This window comes from Grammomys surdaster, unplaced genomic scaffold (assembly GCF_004785775.1).
Source record: "Grammomys surdaster isolate TR1022 unplaced genomic scaffold, NIH_TR_1.0 203, whole genome shotgun sequence".
Lineage (NCBI taxonomy): Eukaryota > Metazoa > Chordata > Mammalia > Rodentia > Muridae > Grammomys > Grammomys surdaster.
In genome coordinates, this window is record NW_021604648.1 from 8259435 (window position 1) to 8276720 (window position 17286).

General features: G+C 40.8%; 1 protein-coding gene across 1 annotated transcript in view; it reads right to left on the reverse strand.

The window, feature by feature from the left end:
- Nucleotides 1-17286, reverse strand: part of Prcp (prolylcarboxypeptidase) — a 47253-nt gene that overhangs the window by 29173 nt on the left and 794 nt on the right. The window lies entirely within an intron of this gene.

The following is a 17286-nucleotide window of genomic DNA, read 5'->3' on the forward strand; positions in this document are numbered from 1 at the left end:
CTCTTGGCCCAGTCTCCTGAGTGCTGGGATTACAGACATGTACCAGCATGCCCAACCTAAATGTTTCTTGCCTTTCTTAAATACATATTCATATCACTGAAATCTAGTGATTGGTTCCCTTTTCATTTTGTTTCTCATGTCTGTTTACTCTGTGGCTTATACTTGCCTCCTACTTAATATGTAGCCCAGGCTGACCTTGAACTCAGCAATCTTACAAGGTGTGCTACCATAGCTGGCTCCATTTTCCTTCTTTTGAAAATCAGAGGACAAGATATATGTTGGAAATCATTGCAAGGGGCTAGTGACTCTAAAAGAGAATTAGAGAGTTCTCAACAGAATAGGCATGTTTCTGTGGTAAATAAAAGTAATTCATAAATAGATTTTAAAACATTCAAAATTGAGGACTGGAATGGTAGCTCAGTGGTTTGGATCACTGGTTGCTCTTACAAAGGACTCAGATTCAATTCCCAGCACCTACACGGTGACTCACAGCCTTTTATAACTCTAGTTCCAGTGTTTGTGACACAATCTTCCAACCTCCATAATCACCATACAATCACATACAGATTACATTGCACTGAATCATACAGTATTAAGTCTTTCTTTCACTTAAAACAGTTATTTTAGAAAGTTGTGCAAGAAATCAATGTTCACTAAACAAAGACATGAGGGGAAGAGCTTAGTAAGACCCTATTCAATATCTCAAGTTCAGAACTTGGCAAAAGTGATTCCTGTGGACAGAATGCTAGAATTCAGAAGCAGAGTTAATATCCCATGCATGGAATCAGGAGAAACAGAGTGTAGGCAGGATCATGCATGCTGAAGCTTGAAGCCTAACAAGAATGCTCTCAGGTACAGATGAGCAACTCAAGCAACAGAAGAAGAACATGTGCAAAAACTATGAGCTGTAACGAGCAAGCTTCAAGTTAAAAGCTGTTGGTGGCAAAAGGGATATGGCTTTATGAAACGAGGTGTGTGAGTGTGGCCCAATGCTGCTTGTATTCTAATAGTAATTTGGGTCCCAAGATTGCTTACAGGAGTGTCTGCACTTAGCTTCCGAGAACCTGCCCCCAGTTGGGTCTGACTGGTAAAGAAAAATGCCAACAGCCAATAGCTGGGAAGGACAGAGGGGTTTTTGGAATTTCACAGGCTTGGGACCAGGAGGAGGAGGGGAGAAGGAGATCCAACATGACATGCCTGAGAAGAGTGCAGGACAGAGAGGCATGGTCTCCTTGTGAAGAAGCCAGGAGATCACAACCCAGAGCATGGCCCAGTAGGGCAGCACTCTGGGTCCAGAGCAGCCAAGATAGAATATAGAATTTAGTAAGTAATAACTCGGGATTATTAACAGAAGGTTGATTAACTGCGTGTGTGTGTGTGTGTCTATGTGTGTGTGTGTGTGTGTGTGTCTGTGTGTGTGTGTGTGTTTCATTCAGGAACACAATAGCAAACCCACCATGGGGATTTATTTAATTTATTATTTTAACAGGGTAGGAAATGACATTAGGTTGATCAAGCTGCCATTTTATCTAGATGAAAGTCTTCCCACAAACAGAAACTTGGCTGAAATCTGAGATTGTCTCTCAAACTAGCAGTGAGTGAATTATTAAGATCACAGGAGACAGAACTTGAGACAGGGACTTTGTCACCTGTCAAGTCATCAGTGATTAGTATAATACCTGGCATATGGAAGGTCCATGGATACATAGAAAATACAGTAATACATCACATACTTTGATTCTGCAGCCGCTGTGGAAACAGAGGGAACCCAACCCCAAGAAGAACATGACCCAAAACAATGAGAAAAGCACGCACAGTTCTCAAGATCAAATTTGTGCAGACAGCTTTACTGCATTTGTCTAAAGGCTAGACACAGTAGGTAGAGATTTTTTATAAAAATGCTATGATAGAGGATGGTGGGCAAGACAGTTACTATCGTCACTCCTGACTGCCATGCAGTAAGAAAAACCCAAGCTACACATTCACTTTTGGGCTTATACTTCTTTGTTCCAAAAGCCAATTTTCATAACCATCAGTAGTGTAAAATGCCACCACTTTTGCCAGAATTTTGTGTTTTCTTGGTGACAGCCATTCTGAGATGCAGTCTCCATGTTATTTTGATCTGCATTTCCATGACTAAGGAAATTGAACATATTTTCACATATTTATTAGTCATTCATGTTTCTTCTTTTAAAAACTGTGGCTCTAATCACAATAGCTACAACATGGAATCAGCTAAGATGTCCATCAACAGATGAATAATAAAAATGTAGTATACATTCACAGGAAATTTTATTCAGCCATAAAGAATAGAATTATATTATTTGCAGGGAAATGAATGATGGGGATCATTTAGTTAAGTGAAATACATCAGACTCAGATAAATGTTACTGGTTTTCTACCATATGCACAGCCTAGGGTGCCATTATACATATGGGCACACACACATATAAAATGAAAGAGGGATTATTCAGGAGGATGAGGGAGATCTAAAGACACTGGAAAACAAGAGAAGGTGATGTGGAAAAAAGGAAAGACAAATATTGCCTGTTTTCTCTTGAATGCAGAATCTAGATTCAAATGTCTACATAGCTGGATGACTGTATGTGACATGAATACAGAGGAGAAACACTATGGGGACAGGAAGGGGACTTGGACAGTGATAAACTTTATTTTAGTATGGTAACTGACAAAACAGATGGGGATTGGGTAGCAAGCACAGTGCATGCCAGAAAATTGCTCTACCACTGACCTTTATCCTCAACTGAGAAACTGCATGTGTTAAGAAAAGAACATGCAGGAAAATATTAGGTCATAACACTAAAATACGAATCATCCTCACCAAGAGAGAATCTTTTGCAAATCACACTTGTGACAAACACTAATTTAGAAAACATACAATGCTCTCCTTGTAGATGATTGTGCTAAAACACATTATTTTGTTACGCTGAACAAATGCATGATTTTTAAAGGACACACGGGGAAAATGAAATTTACAAAGTCCCCAAAGGAATGGGACCTGCCAAAGGAAGCAACTGAAGAAAGCAGTCCTGAGCTCTTTTCCTTCTGGGGACCTCCAACATCAAATTCAATACTGATTCACTATAAAAGACCTCCAGGGATTTCTTATCATCTTAAAAATACACTCTACAGACCACTCATTGTTTGGAGCACTGTAAAAAAGATAAAGGAAGGGAAAAAGGACATCCTCAGCTAAAACCAAAACTCAGAACAATAGCAGCAAGTTCAAAAGAGATCCTGTGGCTTCCTTTGATTACTTTCAGGTGCTTTGGCACTATGTCAACATCTTTGATGACAGCTTCCCAGAGTTAATAGGATGTGCAAACAATTGGCCATCACTAGCTAACACATTTCACCAGACAAGCATTCCTTGACTAACCACTGTGGGCAATTATCAGAGCTTTACGGATGAACAAATGCATATGGTCAGTGTGGTCACAGGGCTTACATTCTGGAGGCAAGTCACAGGAAAAGTAAACACAAGTACAGCAGTTTTATTTTGACAGATTAATTGCAGAAGTCAGTCAACCAGGGATAGCCTGGCATGTACAAAGCCCTGGGTTTAATCCTTAGTGTCCTAATAAAATAAAATAAACATGTCTTATACCTATGCTACTATACACTCCAAGATAGAAAAAACAAAGTGTCACATTCTGAGGTAACTTGACTTAGGTACAATAATTACTCTACCATTTATACTTAGTAAAGAGACCTCACCCTTCAAAACTACAGTGCTGGCCATCTGCAATGAGAAGGTAATTACCATCATTTGCAAGTGACCTCACAGAGCTCACCATCTGGGAATGACCCCTTTTATTCATCTTCAAAATAGATGAGATTCTGCTTTCCTCTTGCCAATGAACAGGTAAGTAGTGCAAGTCAGAAAACCTCAACAAGACCTGCAGGTTCACAAGTATGTGAACACTGAGGGAAAGCAAGGGAGGATAGATCTAAAGACAAAGGAACGATAGATGAAAATGTGTATGAAACCCACCCACCCTTGTTAAAAACAAGAGGCATCTATTGTCAAGGGAAAAAAAATCTGTAAACAATTAAGGTCAGTGGGAGCACAGAGCAGGAGACACAACACTGTGCCAATTAGCATCCTTAACAGGTCTTTACAGATACTCCACCTCCTCATGGGCGATGCTAGGATTCATGACTGCCATAGAAAGTAATTTTAGAAAAAGTCAGTGTGAAGTAGAGTTGGAGTTTATTTTATTTTAAAAAAAGGTTTTATCCAAAATTTATATTAAAGGAGAAAAGCCAAGAAGGGTGTGGGTTTTCAAGGAGTGTTTTGTTCTTACCAACAGCCATACATATGATTTTCATATAGTACATAGTGCATTGCATCACATTTACCTGTTATCTCTCCCATTGCATTCTTATTCCCACTGATCCCCTTCAACTTCCAATTAGAATCCCCTTCTACTTTGATGTTACATCTCTGGAGAGGGGCATGCATATACCAAAGCTCATATGGAAATCAACTGGCAACTGTGGGTGGTAATCCTCACATTCCATCTTGACATAGGGCCTCTTTGTTTTTCAGCACTGTGTGGACTTGGCTGCTGGTCCATGGTTTTGTAGGGATTTTCCTCTTTCCATCTCCTATGTCTCCATAGAAGCACTGGGACTACAGAGGCATTAACATTGTTGGCTGTAAGTTTGAGGGATTCAAACTGAAGTCTTCATGTTTGTGTAACAAGTGCTTTCCATTTTCTTTTTAATGATCCAGTTTTCCACTAGGGCTGCTTATAGGCACATAGGCACCTTATCTGCAACTATACCATTAAAGACTATGCTTCTCCTTCCCCTATAAGCCATTACTACTTATAGATCTTCAGGAGGGTGGGATTTCATGAGCTCCAAGAGCTCCAGAAACGTAATAGATGGACCACCATCTTGTGTAGGTAATCACAGTTTCTGTGAGTTCAGAAGTCCAATTGTTATGTCATGCCCCAAAGACTCCCAATCCTTCCTCAGGTTTACATTCTTTTTACCCTGTCTTCTGCAACTTCCCCTAAGCCTAGGAGAGGGCAATTTAGAGAGCTCATTTATGGCTAAGCATCAACAGACACTTATTCTCAGCCGTTTGATGAGCTATGAGACTCTGCAGTTATTGCTGTCCACTGCAGAAAGAAATTTCTCTGAGCAAAGCTGATAGCAATATTATTCTATAAGCATGAACATAATTATTTAGGATGGGATTTGACAGGTGCATCATGTCCATTTAGCAAAACAGCATCTCGCTAGGGAATATGACCTCCCTAGCCAAGGGCTTTTCGTGGAGTTTATAGAATCCAATGTGGATTCTCTCCTTTGGGACAAACCCCATCAAAAAGGTTGATTTCTCCATAGCAAACTACTACTGGACTAGTGAGTCTAGCCAACTGGCAGGTCTGTACACAGGGTCCACAGTTAAGAAAGCCTGCTGATGACCATCCACCCCAGCAGCCTGTATAGTACCTCTGATACACACACACACACACACGTACACGCACACGCACACGCACACACATACATGCTTTAAAATTACATGTAATTATTAGCTCAGCTCTGAATGAGTTGGGCAAGAAATCTTAGAAGGTCAAGGTCAGATGATTTAGAACTTAAAAGTCAAGCCATGGAAAGCACATCATCAGCTAGAGCTGCCTGCACTTGTTAGGTGTGTGTGAGAAAAGATGAGCCGTGGTATTAGAGCAGACCTTCCAGGGCCACAACAATCAAGATCAAGGTAGGTGCACTCAAATGAGAAGAGAGGGTCAATCATATGAACTCCTGCCTTATAAAGAGTGGTTATGCCTTACCTGAGAGATTAGAGCACAAGCACAGGCAGACTGATTCTCCACTTAGCCTGAATCTCTCATTATCAGGGAAAAGCAATGGTCAAGGGATAGGAGACTCATCAGCACCAAAGACAAGAAAGCTGTCACCCCTGCTTTTCGTGTCCCATAACCTGCTCCCTCACGGGAAGAACCCACCAGTATCAGGAAGTGGCAGAGGTTTCCGAGTGTTTAAAAGGACAGTGTCTGCAGCATGACCCTACTTCAAACTGCATAGGAAAAAACTTGACAAAGAATAACAAGTACTTCCCTACTTTCTTGTCTGGTGAGTCAGAGTCATTATCTGGCTTGTAGTTCCTTATTTAAATTGGGTATTAAATCACAAAGTCCTTGCCCAAACTTGCAGGACAGGGAAAAATATAGCATGCTTTTTTTATCATATGTGGACTCCTATGGAAAACTTCCCTAAAGTGACACTTGAATCAAGGGTCAAACACACACACACAGCTGGGGAAGGAATATGAATCAATAATAATGGTACTAATTAAAACATAGTGATAACTTTGAAGTACACTTTCTCCCTTTCAAAACCAAAAATGTTCTATAATATAGCAGGATGAAAGAGGAATTAGAAGGCAGACTTGAATACACGAAAGACCTTGTTCCTGAACAGAATCTCCACCACTGCAAAGCCCCATCTCAAGTCTCATTATTTGTAACAAAAGGAGGACTGAGGAATGAATTTTGCCACATGGTAATGTCTGTCCTGTAGGCTCCTTCTAATTCCAAAGAGAATAACTTTACAAACTAATTTCTGTCTCCAGAATTAGAAGCCCTCAAAATTGTCTACATTCTCTCATACGCCTTTCAGAATAAGCACCTGAATCATATTGAATCATCAGAGGCCATATTCCTGTGATATTTCCCTGGGCACATGTGCATGTTATTAGACCTGTGTGTGTGTTCTCTTCAGTCTGTGTTCCAATTTATTGCAGAGGATCTTCAGGGAGCAAAGGGAAAGTTTTTTTTTTTCTCCTCTAGATTGCAGCACGGTTCAGAGAAAGCCCCCAGAGAATCTGACTTTAACAACCTGTTTTTTTTTTTTTCCTAAGTGATGTATCTGCCTATAAAATGTAATCAGGAAGAACATCGTCATGGACTGGGTAGAGGCGTGGACAGCTGGAGAGGACTTCTCACTAATAGTAGCACTACGTGGAACCTGAGTTAATAATCCATACAAGGGTAAATGAAGATCTATAGATAATTAGACTTGGTTTGTAAATGAAAAAACAAAATCATGTTTCCTTTAACTCTCTAGTAAGCTTGACTGGGAGACAATTAACCACCATACAAATACTGCCGGTCTAGTAACAATCGCTAAGTCACAGAACCAGTCCAAGAGTCCAACAACAGAGAAGTGGACAGGAAAATGTGGCTTACATGCACAATTCCATTCCATTCTTCTTTACTGCTGAAAAAAAAAATTAAAAAGACATTTTCTGCTGATCACCATGTTGCTCAATGAGAGAAGACACTTCCCTTGTCTTTCTACAGCTGGCTTAATGTGATTGCATGGAGATGCATGCTTGTTTTGAGACAAGGTCTTTCACTGGCCTGCAGTTAGACAAACAGGCAAGGCTGGCTAGCTAGCAAGTGCAAGAGATCCACTGGTCTCCACTTCCTTAGGGCTGGAAATGATAAATGCAGGCCACCACACTCAGGGTTTTGTCATTTTGTTTTGTACTAGGGATCAAACTCTGGGCCTCATGCTTCTAAGGCAAGCACTTAACTGACTGAGGTATCTTCCTGGCCCACATTTTCCCTAATATTTTCATTTTTTTACCCTTTCTACAGCCACCATCTATATCCCAAAGAAAAGTCTGGAATTAAGTTGTTTAAGTCATTACCTTGTGAATCTCTTTTTAGGCAAGCTAGAAGGAGGACCAAAATAGTTCTAGCTGCAACTTACAGGCTATTGAACAGAATGAAAACAAACAGACCTACTCTCATGTGCTGCTCATCAAGAAGAAACAGACCCTTGGGACATAGACTTATGTAACTGTCACCATCCCAGACACACAGCTCTTCCTTATTTCAATGTCTGTTGAAGTGGACAAGAGGGAAGGCAAATGGAAACAGAATAAGATTTGTGAAGACAGCATCCTAAGAATTCAGCATGCCATGGGAGAACATGGATGTTTTCAAGACAATGGTCTAGTTTTTTTAAATGAGTAACAAGTCAGATGTGGTGGCAAGCACTTTGGATGTAGACAGTTTGAAGCTAGCCTGTACTATCCACTGAGAACCTGTCTAAAGGAGATAAGGGGAGGGGCATTACTAGAAGGCTACAAAACAAATACCATAACACAAGGAAGGAAAAAGATACCTGGCACCATAAAAATATAGAGCTGGCCAGCCATCCTCTCCAGATTTTGAAATGACTGTGACACTGGCTGTGGCAGTGTCTTCGATGGGGCTTTAGACACGGATGACTGGAGGATGACTGGATTAGACTGATAAAGGCAGGAAAGGCTAACAAAGAGCCAACTGAAGGGAACAACGTGGGCTTCGGAGTAGAGCCAGGAAGGGACAACATGTGTGGAGAACAGATTAGAAACTTAACAGTGGGCTGCAGCCATAGAGTGAAAACCTGTCAGTGCTGCAGGCTTCTGTTCTCCCCATGCCTCCCTTGGTCTAAGACAGGGTCTCACTCTGTAGTCTAAGAGTGGGTACTGGGGCTCTTAACCACTGAGTCATTGCTCCAGTCCCTCAGCTGCAATCTTAATGTTTACTTGCTTGTTATATTTTTATTGCCTAAGCAGAAAATGAGCTCCTGAGGAGAAGTCAATCTGCTGTCTCCAAAGCCATGAATGATGTTTATATGCATATCTGTTGGGAGCCGACCCCTAGCCGAAAGTGGCTATCATCTTTGCAGCCATCTCAGGCCATATACCCTGACAAGAGACTTGTTTTCAACAGCCCACAACAACTGAGCACACTCTGATAAACATCTTGTTTTTCTCACATATCTTGTTTTGCTGTTTAGTGCCACCAGCTGCAAGGCGAACGTGATATCCACGCTGCTGGGTGCACGTGGTCTCCTCACAGCTAGCTAGGCGCACATGATATCCACGCTGCTAGGCACATGACGTAGTGCCTTCAGCTGTGCTTGTCCACGAGGGCAAGGCACGTGGTAAAGGGTATAAATACCCAGGATTTCCTTCCAATGAACAAGACTTGATCAGACTCCCTGTCTTGTCTCCATTCTTCGCGTCTCCATCCCCACTCTCTCTCTTGCTAGGCCCTGACCTGCGGACCGGAGCAGCAGAACGGGCAGCTACACATATCATCAAATGTTTTGTAATAATTGGCCTGCAGAGAGAAAGTCATACTAAATTATCTAACCAGATGAGACTAGTTCTGAATAAGACCTACAAGAAATGTCACAGAGGAATATCAGGAGGCAGACTGGAATAGGGATTAAAATAGAAAACACTCTGTGGCTCAGTTTCCCCATAAGTAAGTTAGAGGCATAGTACCAAGATGTCACAGCAGGAGTCACTTTGAGAAGCAATAAGTTAATATGTATTAAGTGCTTGGAACACTGCCTGGCACATAGTACTAGGTCAAATGATGTCTATTATTTACTATTGGTATTATTTGGGGGTGGGAGGAAAGAGGCATGGACTTAGGGAGAAGAAAATGGAGATGGGCAGGGAAGGGTTCAAAGAGACCACCTAGGAAGAATTTAAGAATGGCTTAAAAGCAATCATGGGGGAACCATGGAAGTGAGTGTATGAATGTCTTCCTGCAACAGCCAGAAGGGACTGAAAGCAGACACGTGGGAGAGGTCAAAGGGTCGGAGCCAATGTCTACTCTGGGTTGATTTCTGTGATTTTAAGGCACCCCCAAATTCTGTCTCTCTCACCATCTTCCCAATACCCTCGAGTTGGGGTGGGTAAGCTCTATGCTTCTATGTCTCCATTCTCCCTTCCCAATTCCTGCCTTAAAATGTCATCATCAAGCTAGACAATACTTCCAGCGGTCTTGTGAAATCACTCGTGACCCTGTTCATATCTCCTCTTCTATGGCAATTTCATCTCCTTGCTTACTATCATTCTACATAACACCCATGCAATTGTTCCTGTGTGTCTGTCTTGTTGCATTTTTTTCCATCGTCCACTTTTTCAAATCCTCGAACTTGTCATCCCCGGTCACACCAACCTAGCAGTGAGTGTCGGTCCCTAAGTCCTTAGGCCTCACTACTGCCCTTAACTCAGCCTCACTCACCTGCTTACATGGCTTAGATCCTATGGCCAATGGCTGTAATCACGCCCTTGAAGTGTTACTTGATGGCCATGTCTCACCTAGCTGTCTGGGCTGGCCTAGAATCACGTGATCTTTCCGTCTCTGCTTCCCCAGTAACAGAAAATGCAAGCATTCTTCACCATCTTCAGCCAAGATGAACATCCATGTATAAGGAAACATCTTCACTAGCTCCTCTGTTCTTTTCCAGCATTGACTTTATAGCTTATCGGCACACTAAAACAGCTTCAACTATACTCCCTGCTCTACCTTTCTTCTGAACTCCTGACTCAAGTAGGAGTTCACACCTAGGAACGAGTTCTTTATCTCCTCCCATCTCCAAATGTATTCCTCCCAAAGCCTCCCCATCTTAGTACATGACAATGTCATCTTCCAATATGTTCAGGTCAAGAAACCATGAAAACACCCTCGACTTCCATTTATCTCTTACCTCACATCTACATCAACTATACCTCTTTGAAGGATATCTTCAAAGAAATCCCTGAACTTGAGCATTTCTCATGCTTCAACTACTATGCTACTAATTCAAGCCAACACTGTAATCTGAATTATTATTATTATTTATTATTATTATTTTGCAGTAGCTTACTCTTCCTGCTCTAGCTGGTTCCCCTCCACAGTCCATCCTTAACACAATAGCCAGATCATGTCTGTTAAAACATCAGTCAGAACATGTCACTCTTCTGCTGTTACTATTCAAAAGGCTTCTCACCTAATTCTTAATAAAGACTCAATTCTTTATAATCTCAAGGTCCCCATGTAGTCTGTCTCCTTTTTCTACCTACTACCTCTCCCTTCCTGACACATGTACCCTAGCCACACTGGCCTTAGAATTGTTCTCACCAGACACACACCTATCTCTTGAGTTTGTGTATCTGATCACCCCTGTGCCTAGAATACTATAGAGAAAGTTCTCTCCCTATTCATTAGAACAGTGCATAGAATAAGACAAGCAACCAATAAATAATACATGAACTTAAAGACACATTTGCAGTGGTTTGGATGTAGTTTGTCCCCTCCACAGATTCACGCACTTAGAGTTTGGTCATGAGCAAAGACATTAGGAAGTGGTGAAATCTGTAAGAGGTGGAGCCTAGTGGGACCTAAGTAGGTCATTTGGGGCCACTCTCCTGTTGGAAGCAACCTTGCTTATACACTGAAGGCCTAAGTCAGCCATAGGCCTAAATGAGCCATACATGCCTTCTAACACAAAGTCTTGGTGTCTGTGGGAAAACACTAACTCTAGAACAGATAGCTATAGACCTTGTAGATAGGTAGCCTTGGTGGAAAGTACCAGCTTAGAGAAGAACAAATGAATCATAGACAGAGTCATAGTGACCTGTTCCCTGCTTCTTCACCCAGCCAATACTCTGTTCTGAAAGATATCTGTACTCCCCATGAGAACACCTATGCTCCTGCGTCATCCCCCTCCCTACATCCTGCCTCTATGAGTATATAACCCCTGTGTGGAAAAATTAAAAAAGAGGTTTGATCAGACTCTAGACAAGCCATGGTTCTTTGAGTACCCCCGGACCCCAGTTCTCTCTTCCAGGTCTTCTGATCCCAGTTCAAGGCTCCGTGGGACTGGGGCACTCTCCTCTAGAAATTAACTCAGAAAATGAGTTTTCCTAAGACTTGTTATAAAAGAACAGGCTGCCTCCTGTGTTCTCTAGCTCCCTGTCTTACCATATATTATCTCCCTATATTAGGCACTGCAGTGATATGATGCAGCTACCAGACTCAATGCCATGCTGCTGCCTAAGCTGTCATACTCAACACTGTTTTGCTGCTTATAAAGTACTCACCTTCAGACACTTAGCTAGAGCAGTGGGAAATGGATTAATGCAATATGATACTCTCACTTTTCTGTTTTCCTTAACCACTGATGATGAACATTTTCCTACACCATCATATGTGCTTCAAGACCATAATTTTTAAGAGTAACAAGACCCCACTTTACAAGTACAGCACAAATTAGTTACAGTTTCAGCTTGAAAACCTAGACATTTTACAAATGGAATAAACAAGATGTATCTTCCTTTGAGTTTTCTAAATTCTACCAGTCCCACTTCTAAAATGGGCAACAATCTTACAAGATTGTTATAAAGGCTAAATAATAATGTGGAGAATAAACAGATTCACCAGGGATTTTTATTATTACTTATAACATATGGGCATGATAATGCCAAGGAAAAACCAGAGATATTGAAGCAACAGATTAAAAAGTGGCACAATTATTATCCTTTAATAACTCAATCAAGCTACTTCCTGTAACTTCTATTAAAACCTACATTTCAAGAAAGAGTTGTAATATATTCAATCAGATATGAAAGATTAAGCATGTAGCTCAGTGACAGAGCACTTGACTAGCATGGATAAAACACTGTCAAAAAGAAGTATATAATATCTGGCCCAAAATATATACTCAATAAATGTTACTTCATTTACAATTAGTGAATGATAACTAGAACTTTTAAATATTGTGAGCCATAACAAAAATATTTTCATAATTCTCCTCCATACATATAACTTCAAAATATATAAAGTATTAATGTAGAACTGCCTTTATGTGCAATTATGTATATTGTGTGTTTCTCTGTGTAGGTAAGCCAGAGGTATCAGATCATCCTGGATCTGGCACTTCATATGGATGCTGAGAACCAAACTCCAGTCTCTCTGCAGGGAAGTCTGAGGGAGGAGGATCTCAAATTCTAAGCCAGTACATGATGTGCAGCAGGACTCGATCTGAGTGGGGGGATTCAGGGGAAGTAAAAACCTGCCTACCATGCAGTAGCACTGTGTAGGGCATTAGAAGTGAAGACAATTAAGACATATAACAAGGACACTTCCTTACTGATATTCTTTCCTTTCCAATCTGCCTATAACCAAGCAAACTGAAGTCACAAATATGCAGTGGTAGAAGTGACAACTGCTGAGTTGAAATGTACTTTGCTCATATCTTATTCAAAGTCAAGATGGAAATACTACACAAGACCAATTCACCAAGGACAATTAACATTATGGTAAAACCTCAAATCTGTGCCACACTGCTTCTCTTCCTGCAGAGCACTACAGACTAGAGGCTCTAGTGACAAAAGAATTAAAGGTGCATCAGAGATTAGCACGGCCAGTCTTATTTTAAATGTTAGTACAGAATAATTGAGAAAGTTAAGCAACTGGCCAAGATCACATCTCAAATTAGTCGAAGGGCTAAATCTAGAATACCCACTGAAATGTCTGTGTCTAGTCCTCATTAAGCACAAAAAGTGCTAACAGTTAACCCTAAAGTTAATTTGTATTTCATTACATTTGAACACTAAATGTATGTAATTACATTTGAACACTAAATGATAAAATGTTAGATACTTGGCTACTACAAAAAATTATTATTTTAGTAGTCTTAATAGTAAAAGGCCATTCCAACAACATCCATTACTAAATTTTCTTCCTATATTTTGCCAAACCTCAAAATTGTATAGAAAAAAACGGAAATTATTTGATATTCTTATGTTTACATGAGAAAAAAATCATTTCACAGAAGAAAAACATTAATTCCTATGTAAAGAGTCTATTAACTTATAATACAAAGATTTTCCAATAAAACGTGGCAGAAAAAGTTCAAAGATTTTCATGTTTTCCAGAACAATTTTAGCTATAAGGAATCATTAAATGTATTACTCTGAATAAAGAAGTAAAGCATTAAGAACGGGAAGATAAAAATGATTATTGCTTAGCATTTCCTGGCTTCCCAGTGACATGCACTGTGCTAGATGAGCTCTCTGCACACATCACTACACTTCCTAACAAACCTGTGAGACGTGTGGTATAGTTACCACTTTTGCTAACTGTACAGTAGGGGCTACCTCCAAAGTAAAGGATCAGTTTACTCAGATCGGGCAAAACCAAAGTTCATTCTCAAAGCAGTTTGCCTCTCTGGAACCTCTGTTCCTAATTATCACCCACTCTCCATAATGTAGATCAAAGTCAATCCATCACATCTAAGAAGCCAGTTCCAAGATCTCCAAGACTCCTTCCAGAAACGTTTCTATCATCAAACACAGCAACAGTTAAGAGCTCATATAATAGTAGTTTTACTCCAGGCCTAAGGAAAAGGTCATCAGCAGAAGCCAGTGATGAGAGAAAGAAGAGTACAAGGAAGAAGGGAAAGATTATTATCAGTATCTTCTTCCAAGCAGCTTCTTGCAGCTGCATTTTAGTAGACAACAGGCCACTGGGGCAAAAGTTGGTAAGAGGAACTCCAAACAGGAACAGAAAGCAGAACTGAAAGAATGTGCATACATCAACATACCCAGGCCACTGATGTGTTTACCCCACAACTAACCGAGAAGCTGTGGGAAGGCCTGCAGGTGCTGACAGTCATGAGGCCCACACTGAAACAAGACAAAGACTAACATAAATACTGAGCAGAAGTTAAGAGGAAGAGCTGGGTGCAAATGACCAGCAGTTTCCAAAATAGGCATAATCACAGCAATGCAGAAGTAGCTCAAAGTCTGGGCAACAAGACAGATAAAGTATTCAAGCTGAAATAAGAAGAGATTTGAAATTCAGAGAGAAAAAGCAAAGGTTAGAGAAAGCCCTTCTGCACACAGATAGAATTAAGAAATCTGGCAAAACAAAGCTGTTCCTTGTCTGGGGATCATGGTGACCCTTGGTTCTATTCCTATTTAAACATTTGCCTTGCTTGCTAAGACCTCTCTTGCCACCTATGGCTAGGATGACATGTTGTCTTGGAGCTGTGTTCTATATTTAAGAATAAACCTTTATTAAGAATGGATAAGTGGGACTAAGAAGATAGCATAGTCAGTAAAGAGCCTGAGTTCTGAATCTCTTCATATGCACACTTTCTAAATAACTGGACATGGCTTTTTGCCTATAATCCTAGACTTGAGCAGGCAGAGAGAGGAAGATGTCTAAAGCTCAGTGGCCAGCTAGCCTGAATTCAGTGAGAAATCCTATCTCAAAAAGTTACAAGGGAAGCAATTAAGGATGAAAGTCTCTACAAACATCCACACATCTATACATGTGTAACTGTATACACATGCAGATACCCACACATATACCACATAAACACACACACAAAAAACATAAAAATGGGATGGAAATATAGCACAGTTGGTCCTTGCCTAACATGGACAAAGCCCTGGGTTTAATTCCTAGCACCACATTAATAAGACATGGCAGTAAAAGTGTCTAAAAGTATAAACTCAGTACAAGCCAACAGTATAGTTTTGCTGAGTAAAATCAAATATACTAGCTATGATGGTTTGAACATGTATGGCCCCCATAGACTCATGTATATAAATGCTTGACCCACAGGGAATGGCACTACTAGAAGTTATGGCCTTGTTGAAGTAGGTGTGGCCTTGTTGAAGTAGGTGTGGCCTTGTTAAAGAAAGTACGTCACTGTGGAGGTGGGCTTTGAGTTTATATATGCTCAAACTACTCCCAGTCTCCTGCTGCCTGAAGATCAAGTTGTACAACTCTCAGCTCTTCCAGTGCCATGCCTGCCTGGATGCTGCCATGCTTCCTGCCTTGATGATAATGGACTGAACCTCTGTAACTGTAAGCTAGCCCCAATTAAATGTTTGCCTTTATAAGAGTCGCTGTGAGCTGAGTGTGGTGGTGCAAGCCTTTAACCTTGGCAGGTTAAAGCACTACATTGTTAAAAGCATAGGATAAAGCACTTGGCAGACAGAAGCAGGTGGATCTCTGTGAGTCAAGGCCAGCCTGGTCTGCAAAGTGTCCCAGGACAGCCAGGGTTATACACAGAGAAACCCTGTCTTGAAAAACAAAACAAACAAACAAACAAAAAATTGCAATAAAATCCTAGCTAAGACACGTGCCAACTAACTACTGGAATTTTTTTTAAAAAAAGTCTTAAGTTGTATTTGTAAAAACAATGGAGGGGACAGGAATGGGGAGACGGCTCAGTGAGCAAGAACCTGAGTTCAGACCTTAGCACCCACATGAAGTCAGCCACGGCTCCACAGCTGCTTGGAACCTCAAGGTCATGGGTGAATGAAGACAGGGGGGTTACTGGGACTGCCAGGCTTCCAGGTTCAATAAGAGAACATTCTTCAATCTCTCACTCAAGGGAATAAGGCAGAGAGTCATAGCACAGGGCACCTCACATCCTCCTCTGTCCTTCATATGAAAACTGGTAACACACACACACACACACACACACACACACACACACGCAGAGAGAGAGAGAGAGAGAGAGAGAGAGAGAGAGAGAGAGAGAGAGATGGAGAGAGAAATTAGCATATTCTCAAGCTTCTCCCTCCAACTTAGTAATAACCTGATGCAGTAAAGAATTACATATGTGTAAAAAATTTTCCAAAAAGTTTCAGTACAAGGATTAAGGGTAGTTCCATAGGGAAAGCCCTTAGTTCAACATTGTTTTACAGTAAGTGTGGGTGGAGAGCAGAGGTACAGGTTCTTAACACAGCCTTCTCTTCAGCTAGACAGCCATAGCAGCTGGTTCCACAGAAAGGTCTTCCTAGGGAAAGCATAAAACTCCTGACTCCAACTTCTCAATTTACAAATGAAGACACTGTGGAGATTAAAGGGGCTGTCCCAGAAAGACTTCTGCTACCTCAGCTAAAATTAAAATGCTTGCTTTCTTTTTTTCTTTTTTTTTTTTAGAAACCCAAACTCAAATTTCTAGGCCTGTTTTTTACTTCAAAGTTAAATTGCTCTACAACCCCATGTTTTCAGTCTTTCCTAAATTCCTAGTCAAACTTCACATCAGTAATCACACATCAATAACTGTCTTTTTAGGACAGCTACTCTGCCAGGGATAGTCTTCTTCAGTTAGTCATCACTACAACTTTCTTCAGTAAACAAAGAAACTTGGCTCAGAAACTAACTGTAACCTGTCTGAGATTACAGAGTGAGGCCAGAATCCTGGTGTGATTTCTAAAGCCAAGATCATACTACTGTATTCTTTCTAATCCCAGTGCCTTGTGCATTCAGGCCTCAGAGACTCCTAGAACTATAGAATTATATATCCTTGTCATTATAGAAGACACAGGTACTTTTCCATTCAGACCTATAGGGTAATTAATGTCTCATGCTGCAGCTAAATACAAAGGCACTGGAGAAGCCTGTCTTAAACCGTGAACTCAAG